The following is a 10,200-nucleotide window of genomic DNA, read 5'->3' as shown; positions in this document are numbered from 1 at the left end:
TCGGGGAACATGTCCTAATGTCTGGATAGGGTCTGCAATAGATGCAGAGTAATTCAGGGATCAAAGACCAATACCCAGGTGCAGTGTAACCCAGTGGTCAGATCCCAGTCTTAATATAGCCTGTGTGTATAGATTGAATTGATTATTTGATTGAAAGATACAGCATGCAAACAGGCCCTTCAGCCCACTGAGTCCATGCCAATCATTGATCATCCATTCACGCTAGTTTTATGTTATCCCACTTTCGCATCCACTCCCTGCACACTAGGGCCAAGTCACAGAGGCCAATTAACTTAGTAACATGCACATCTTCGGGATGTGGGAGGAAGCCGGAGCACCCACAAGAAACTCACATGGCCATTGGGAAAACATGCAAACACAATGCAGACTGTACCCGAGATAGGGATGGAACCCATGGCTCTGGCATTGTGAGACAGCAGCTCTAGCAGATGCACCACTCTGCTGCCCTCAAAGGAACCACTGGAAAAATGATCTCGACCAATACCCAAATCTCAACTGAAAGCAGGAATAGGTAGAATTAGTTCATGAAAAATAATGAGTATTGATTCATGTCTGGCAATGGGGAGCTGGAAAACGCATGAAGTAAAGGTTTAACCCCTCCTGCCAGATAGGTTGTATTGTTTATCGGTCCGAGTCAGCATGGATTTACGAAGGGGAAATCATGCTTGACTAATCTTCTGGAATTTTTTGAAGATGTAACTAGGAAAATGGACAAGGGAGAGCCAGTGGATGTAGTGTACCTGGACTTTCAGAAAGCATTTGATAAGGTCCCACATAGGAGATTAGTGAGCAAAATTAGGGTGCATGGTATTGGGGGTAGAGTGCTGACATGGATAGAGAAGTGGTTGGCAGACAGGAAACAAAGAGTAGGGACTAACGGGTCCCTTTCAGAATGGCAGGCAGTGACTAGTGGGGTACCGCAAGGCTTGGTGCTGGGATCACAGCTATTTACAATATACATCAATGATTTGGATGAAGGGATTCAAAGTAACATTAGCAAATTTGCAGATGACACAAAGCTGGGTGGCAGTGTGAACTATGAGGAGGATGCTATGAGAATGCAGGGTGACTGGTTGGGGGAGTGGGCAGATGCATGGCAGATGAAGTTTAATGCGGATAAATGTGAGGTTATCCACATTGGTAACAAAAACAGGAAGGCAGATTACTATCTAAATGGCGTCAAGTTGGGAAAAGGGGAAGTACAACAGGATCCGGGGGTCCTTGTACATCAGTCTATGAAAGTAAGCATGCAGGTACAGCAGGCAGTGAAGAAAGCGAATGGCAAGTTGCCCTTTATAACAAGAGGAATCGAATATAGGAGCAAAGAGGTCCTTCTGCAGTTGTACAGAGCCCTAGTGAGACCACACCTGGAGTATTGCGTGCAGTTTGGCCCCTAATTTGAGGAAGGACATTCTTGCTATTGAGGGAGTGCAGCGTAGGTTTACAAGGTTAATTCTCGGAATGGTGGGACTGTCATATGCTGAGAGAATGAAGCAGCTGGGCTTGTACACTCTGGAGTTTAGAAGGATGAGAGGATATCTCATAACATATAACATTGTTAAGGGTTTGGACACGCAGGAGACATGTTCCCGATGTTGGGGGAGACCAGAACCAGGGGCCACAGTTTAAGAATAAGGAGTAAGCCATTTAGAAAGGAGATGAGGAAACACTTTTTCTCACAGAGAGTGGTGAGTCTGTGGAATTCTCTGCCTCAGAGTGCGGTGGAGGCAGGTTCTCTGGATGCTTTCAAAAGAGAGCTAGATAGGGCTCTTAAAAATAGCAGAGTCATGGGATATGGGGAGAAGGCAGGAACGGGGTACTGATTGGGGATGATCAGCCATGATCACATTGAATGGCGGTGCTGGCTCAAAGGGCCAAATGGCCTACTCCTGCACCTAATGTCTATTGTCTATTGTGATGGATAGTATTTCTGTCTGACTGTAACAGAGGGGACTAAGAAAACTCCTGATTTATAATTGTGACAGGTTAAGGTAACCAGTTAAGTAAGTAAGTTTGTAAGTTTATTGGCCAAGTATTCACATACAAGGAATTTGCCTTGGTGCTCTGCCCACAAGTAACAACATGACATACAGTGACAGTTATGAATGACTCAGGAAACACTAACCATTAATAATAAAACATTAATGATAAAACACCATTGATCAAGCATGTGAACCAACAAAATACCAGATCAAAGGGAGACTACAGATTTTTGGCTGTTGAGTAGAGCAACTACTCGTGGATAAAAACTGTTTTTATGTCTGGCTGTGGCAGCGTTGACAATCCAGAGTCGCCTTCCAGAGGGAAGTGATTCAAAGAGTTTGTGGCCAGGGTGAGAGGGGTCAGAGATGATCTTACCCGCTCGCTTCCTGGCCCTTGCAGTGTACAGTTCATCAATGGAGGGAAGGTTGCAGCCAATAACCTTCTCTGCTGATCGGACGATTCGCTGCAGCCTCCAGGTGTCGTGCTTGGTGGCTGAGCCAAACCAGACCATGATGGAGAAGGCGAGAACAGACTCTACGATGGCCGTGTAGAATTGGACCATCATTGCCTGTGGCAGATTGTGCTTCCTCAGCTGCCGTAGGAAGTACATCCTCTGTTGTGCCTTTTTGACTGTGGAGTCGATGGTAACCCCCCACTCAAGGTCCTTGGAGATGATGGTTCCCAGGAACTTAAAAAACTCCACAGATGTGACTGTGGCGTTGTTGATGGTGAGTGGGGTGAGGGGAGGGGGAGCTCTCCTAAAGTCTACAATCAATTCCACTGTCTTAAGAGCATTGAGCTCCAGGTTGTTGTGATGGCACCAGGACGGCAGCTGTGACACTTCCTGTCTGTAGGCAGATTCCTCCCCATCCTGGATTAATCCAATCAGGGTTGTGTCGTCCGCAAACTTGAGAAGCTTGACAGAGGAGTCATTGGAGGTGCAGTCATTGGTGTAGAGAGAGTAAAGGAGAGTAGAGAGTACGCAGCCTTGCGGTGCTCCTATGCTGAGCGTTTGCGCGTCCGAGATGTGCTTTCCCAGCCTCACATGCTGCTTCCTGTCTGTCAGGAAGCTGGTGATCCATCGACAGAGGGGTTTAGGCACAGTCAACTCAGAAAGTTTGTAGTATAGTAGCTCTGGCACAATGGTGTTGAATGCAGAGCTAAAATCAACAAACAGGATCCTCGCATAGGTCCCCTGGCGGTCCAGGTGCTGTAGGATGAAGTGCAGGCCCAGGTTGACTGCATCATCCACAGATCTATTGACCCGATATGCAAACTGCAGAGGGTCCAGCAGGGAGTTTGTGATATTTTTCAGCTTGGCCAGCACAAGCCTTTCGAGTGTCTTCATGACTACAGGGATCAGTGCGACAGGCCTGTAGTCATTAAGACAAGTAATCCTTGCCTTTTTGAGTACAGGGGCAATAGTGGAGACTTTGAAGCAGGCAGGGACAGTACATGTTTGCAGGGACTGGTTAAAAATGTCTGTATATACCGGTGCCAGCTGATTGGCACAGAGCTTAAGAGTAGAGGGGGAAACATTGTCAGGAAGTTGAATGTGAAACCACTTTGTTTGTTCTCCTGCGTCACTCAACAACAATATCTATTTTTTATTTATATAGCACTTTGAAAATCGTAAAACATTCCGAAATGTTACTTTAAGTGTAAACAATCAAAATTTGATACTGAGTCTGATAAAAAAGAATTAGAACAGAAAATCAAAAGCTTCATCAGATATCGATTTTAAGTAGGAAAGAGAGGCAAAGAGTTGGGGAGCTTTAGATGGAAAACTTCAGATCTTAGAGGTCTGCTAGATCAAGGAATGAGCAACAATAATTGAGACATTAAATTGGAGATGATCAAGTATATGAGAGGAAAAGGGCACATTCACACTAGCTCTATATTATTCCACTTTTGCATCCGCTATTCACACACAAGGGGCAATTTACAGAGGCCAATTAACCTACAAACTCATACGTCTTTGAGATGTAGGAGGAAACTGGAGCACCCAGAGGAAACCCACATGGTTACAGGGAGAAAATGCAAATCCCACACAGACAGCATCTGAGGTTAGAATTGAACCTGGACCTCTGGCACTGTGAGGCAGTAGCTCTACCAGTTGAGCCACGGTACTGCACTCTTAGAGGACTCTTAGTGATGAATTTTAAACTATGGTAATATATAACTTGGAAGCATTTGGGTCATCAAACTCCGGGGGTGAACAGACAACAGAATGTCGGAGTACATCAGGGTTGCAGAGAATAGAAAATAAGAGGCTGGACACAAGTGCAGAGGAGGTAACAAATGTAAAAGAGGTTGAGGATGGGACAGGAGTTTGCAAGGAGATTGGTCAAGTAATCTCTAGCCTAATGGGTTACATCCCTGTCTAAGAATGAAAAGATCATTCAGCCTTCAGATCCCACCATTAACTCTGTGTCATTGCATAATTCCATTTCCAAGCCATGATCTCAGGCTGATTCAAAAGCATTGAACCGTACCTGCGTGACAGGCAACATATGTGCACCCAATGACATTGATAAATGCTTCTGCTGATCTGTGTAATAATCCTCAGCCAATCTCAACTGTTGAAGATATTACGTTCAATATCCCTGAACAAGCTGGTGCCTTCGTGGCACGATTTCTGTACTCAATTAAATGGGGTTCTTTTAAAAATCTACACCCAATGCCGTAACTCATACAACGTCCCTTTCAAACACACATTAACTCCCAGCATAGCACTTTCGTCTTATATTAATGGCGTCGTTCTTCTTTTGGGAGTGTCTCTGTACCTTTAACCACCTCTGAGCTCTCCCTTTATCCAGCCTCTCGCAGCATAATTCCCTCTCATTGCTCCAGAATCAGCAGCTGTGTCCTCAGATGCTTAGCTCCCACAGTTTGCATTTAGCGCTGCTGCCTCACTACTCCAGCAACATGGGTTTGATCCTGTTCTCGGGATAGTTTGTCCTATGTAGACTCCCATGTAGAGTTTGCAAGTCCTCCTCATGACCAAGTGAGGTTCCTCTGTGTGCTCAGGGTTCCTCCTGCATACCAAAGACATGCGGCTTGATAGGTTAATGGGCCACTCCAAATTGCCCCTATTGTATAGATGGGTGAGGTATGGGGTTGGGAGTGGGTGGTTGGAGGGGCAGGGAGTCGAGGGGAATTTTGGAACAATAAAAGGGTTATTAGTATAAATGGGTGTTTGGTGCCCACCAGACTTGGTGAGCTGAGTTGTATTTGTTTCCACCTGTATAATTCTGTTAGTCTAGGATTCTGCATGTGAAGAAGCTTTCATATTTTTTTTACCCTACATATTTTTTTTCCTTGTCGGGATTTCGTTTCGGAAGCACCTTGTGCCAAAGGATCTATCACAGTGGAAGTTTCAGTTGCTTTGATGGAATCTAAACATCATTTTTTTGTTATATGCTTTTAAACCTGAATGGATTATTGAGCTGCAGAAGAAATTGTGCGCTGTGATGATTCTTAACAGAATTTTAAAGATTTATCTGCCAGCATGCATTACTTCTTTTGCAGCAGATATTCCACATAATTAAGTCTGACTATTGCATTGTAGTTTATCAAAATAGTCACTTTATGAAAAGAGGGAGAGAATTGAACTGACCAATTATCTTTTGCATCTTCTAAGCATTAGTAAAATTGGCAGAATAGTGGGTCATTTATCATTACTCTGGACACTAAAACGAAACTTTGGGTCAAATGAATGGTATCCAAAATCAAAACACCATGTAATTGTATCTCCCAAACAATGACCATAAATTTGAAACTCTTAAAAGGGTTCTGAAGTGTGAACATATTGGCAAAGATCATATCTCACCGTATCTTTATGTCTTCTTTCACCTCATCAGGAGGCACCAGAGAGCAAAGGAGCACTTGTAAAATGGATCTGCCAATAGCTTGTAATGGACCCAGTCCCATCCCACGCTCTGGAGAGCATCTAAGAGTACAAAGTGGATCTGAGTGTACTGATTAATGTTTCAAAGTGTGGGAATTGCTGGCAATGCTACAATTTTCTTTCAATTCCAGTGATGGTAAGTTGTCTTCTTAATCCACCGCAATATTTTGTGTAAAGATATATCACAGTGTTGTTGGGTAGGGCGTTCCAGCATTTACATTTCTTATCTATGTGGCTATATACTGTATGCTTTCCACTGCATTCATCTGTTGGTACTGAATGCTTCAGCCACTTTCTCCCCATTACGCCATACCAGCCCACACTGGTTAACTTTTACTTGTGATTTAGACCCACTGATAATGAATAGACAGCAACAATATTCACAATATTAGTAATAAGATGGCCGCGCCGTTGTGTTTGGCTGCCCGTCGTCTCCCGCCTGGACAAAGCCCCAATCAAGGTAATCTCTACCGTTCGTATGGCCTGCAGTCAAAGCTGGCGTATGAACGGTAAACACGATTGCTCATCCAAGCCTCGGTCATTGAGGTTTTCACCCGCGGCCCCGGGCAAGGCCCCGGACTGAGCCCCCGACTGAGCCTCGGACTGAGCCCCCGGACTGAGCCCCGGACTGAGCCCCCAACTGAGCCCCGGGCTGGGTCCCCGACTGAGCCCCGGACTGGGCCTCCGACTGAGCCCCCGACTGAGCCCCGGGCTGGGCCTCCGACTGAGCCCGGGCTGGGCCGCGGTATGGGCCCCGACTGAGCCCCCGACTGAGCCCCGGGCTGGGCCCCCGACTGAGCCCCGGACAAGGCTTCCCTTACTGTTCGCTCCTCGCTCGGCTCCCGATGGATGTATGGGTTCGGCCTTGCGGTGGCTGCCGCATGCGCCGTGCCAGGAGGCGGGGTAAACACGCGGGCGCCCTGGTAAGGTTGAAGAACCTCGCTCGCGCCCGTTTAACATCTGCTTATCTTGCCCAGCGCTGTGAGGACGGACCTGGTCGGCCCTACCGCACCATCCATCGACAGTCCCTCGAGCCCAGGTATGTTTTTCTCCGGTCGATCCTCCCGGTCCCCAGGTCTGTCGGCACGTGGGCTCCCAGCCAGGCCATGTGTGAACCTCCGCCCGCTGGCGTGGGAGCCGCTACCGGACCACAATTCACCTGCAGTCCCTGCAAAAGTGGCCCTGATCAACGCGAGATCAGTGCTGAACAAAACCTTCATCCTCAATGACTTCTTCACCGCACGAGGATTGGACTTCCTACTGATCACAGAAACCTGGCTAAATCCTGGTGAGCTTGCTCCACTCGTGGAACTCTGTCCTGATACCTATAACTTTTTCAGCTCGTCTAGGCTCTCAGGTCGCGGTGGGGGCCTAGCCACTGTGTTAAAGAAGCATTTCAACTGCCGCCTTCTGAACGCTGATCACGTCTCCAGCTTTGAACATCAACTAATCATAGTTTGTCTAATCTGTCCGCTTTTAATTGCTCTTGTGTATCGCCCACATAAAACGAATAAGGACTTTATCTCACAATTTGGTGATCTTATCGCTAGCTTGTTGCCAAAATTTGACCGGGTCCTGATTCTTGGTGACTTTAACATTCATGTCTGCTTTCCCACAAAGCCTCTTGTGAGTGAATTTATGAACCTGGTTGAGTCCTTCAATCTGTCTCTACTCACCACTGGACCCACGCAGAAGCTTGGCCATACACTAGACCTAGTGCGTTCGTCTGGTCTCCCAATTTGTAATACATAAATTATTGATGCCTGTCTGTCTGATCATAATCCAATTATATTCGATACATCTCTGCCTTTCTCTCCCTCAAAATCCCATCTCCCTGCTCGCTACTCCCGCTACGTAAACTCCACGACAGCCAGTAAGTTCTCTGAGGCTCTCATAGCCGCCCCCGACATCTGCAATATTAAGGCGTCTCCCCTCCATCTCAGCACCGACGACCTCATTTCTTTATTCAATACTACTTGCTCCTCCATTCTGGATTCTGTTGCTCCTCTTAAAATGAAAAAGCCTAAGCCTAAAGGCTGGCCGTGGCTCAATGACACCACCAGAGCCCTAAGAAGAGAATGCAGAAAATCAGAACGGAAGTACAAATCTGATAAGCTTCAGATTTCCTTTGAACTCCTGAAAAACAATCTTCACAAATACCAGGAAGCAGTAAAATCTGCAAGAACAAAATACTTTTCCACCCTTATTTCCAAAAACACTCATAACTCCAAGGTCCTTTTTAGCACCATCACCTCCATCAAATGTCCTGCCCCCAGCACCAGCCTAACTGGGTCCCCTGCTAAGTGCGAGGAATTTACTACATTTTTCACCAGCAAAGTAAAGAACATCAGAACGAATATTTCCCCTCCCATCCGTAACCTGGCTGTCTCATTGGTCTGTTCTTCAAAATTAGACTGTTTCCAACCCGTTACTCTACCCTCCCTTGTAAAACTGGTCACCACCATGAAATCTACCACCTGCCCCCTCGACACTGTCCCCTCTGCCCTTCCAAAGGATGTCATTACAACAGCCAGTCCCAGCATCCTCACCATCTTCAACAGTTCTCTGGCCACTGGCCCTGTTCCTACCTGCTTCAAGCATGTGGTGGTCCAGCCCCTCCTGAAAAAACCTAACCTCGACCCCACCTTGCCAAGCAACTACAGACCCATTTCTGCCTTTCCTTTCAAAAGCCCTTGAAAAGGTAATTTTAAGTCCTTATGCCTTACCTTCACCAATATACTATCTTGGAAACTTTCCAATCAGGTTTCAGGGCCCACCACAGCACAGAGTCTGCCTTGTTGAAGGTACATAATGACCTACTGCTCACCGTTGACTCCGGCGACTGTGCAATCCTGCTCCTTCTCGACCTCTGCACAGCATTTGATACTGTCGACCACACCATCCTAATTGACTGTCTCTGGTACGGGGTTGGTATTGATGGCACTGCCCTGAGCTGGTTCATCTCCTACCTCAAAGGTAGGAGTTTCTCTACTAACATAGGCAACTCTTTCTCCTCCCCAGCTAGCCTCTGCTGTGGGGTTCCACAAGGTTCCATCCTTGGCCCCATTCTCTTCTCCCTGTATATGCTCCCCTTAGGCCAAGTCATTCAAAGGCACGGCATTTACTTCCATTGCTATGCAGATTATACACAACTCTATCTCCCCCTGAACCCCAAAAACAATCAAATCTGATTAACCTTATCCACTGCCTCGAGGATATAAAGTGTTGGATGGCCCAGAACTTCCTCCAACTAAACGAGAGTAAGTCTGAGGTCATCCTTCTCGGCCCCTCGGACCCAATCAAAATGATAGCAGGCAGCCTTGGAAGCCTTACTCCATTACTCAAACCTCACGTCAAAAACATTGGCGTGATATTTGACTCAGCACTGAAATTTGACAAACAAGTCGATGCTGTGGTAAAAGCTAGCTTCTTCCAGCTTCGGACGATAGCTAAAATAAAACAATTCCTCCAGTTTGATGACCTCAAAAAGATCATCCACACATTTATCTCCTCCCGCCTAGATTACTGCAACTCCCTTTACACTGGCATCAGCCAATCTTCCCTGTCCCACCTGCAACTGGTCCAAAACGCCGCAGCGAGACTCCTGACGGGCACCCGAAAAAAAGACCACATCACCCCGATCCTGGCCTCTCTCCACTGGCTCCCTGTGCGGTTCCGAATAAATTTCAAGATCCTCCTTTGTGTCCCTTAACGGGCTTGCCCCCACCGACATCAAATGTCTGCTTACCCACCACTCCACCTCCAAGTCCCTCAGATCGGCCGACTTGGGGTTACTGAACATCCCGCGGTCTAGGCATAAGATCAGGGGCGACCGCGCCTTTGCGGTTGCAGGTCCTAGACTGTGGAACAGCATCCCTCCTTCCCATCAGAACTGCCCCCTCCATCGACTTCTTTAAGTCGAGACTTAAAACTCATCTTTACTCTCAAGCCTTTCTTGACGTCCTCTGAGTGAGGGCTATATGTATGTATTTATGTATGTACTTAATCTATGAACCACTGTTGTATAACGTTAGTACCTCCACCAATGTAAAGCACTTTGGCCAACGAGAATTGTTTTTTAAATGTGCTATATAAATAAAAGTGACTTGACTTGACTTGACTTGTGACTTGATATTTGTCTGTCTGAAGAAGGGTTTCAGCCTATTTCCTTCGCTCCATAGATGCTGCTTCACCCGCTGAGTTTCTCCAGTATTTTTGTCTACCTTTGATTTTCCAGCATCTATAGTTCCTTTTTAAACATATTTAAGCCTACTTAAAGTATCCTA

The sequence above is a fragment of the Amblyraja radiata genome, chromosome 5, assembly GCF_010909765.2.
Source record: "Amblyraja radiata isolate CabotCenter1 chromosome 5, sAmbRad1.1.pri, whole genome shotgun sequence".
Taxonomy (NCBI): domain Eukaryota; kingdom Metazoa; phylum Chordata; class Chondrichthyes; order Rajiformes; family Rajidae; genus Amblyraja; species Amblyraja radiata.
The sequence above is the reverse complement of the archived record's forward strand: the minus strand, read 5'-3'. Positions refer to the sequence as shown.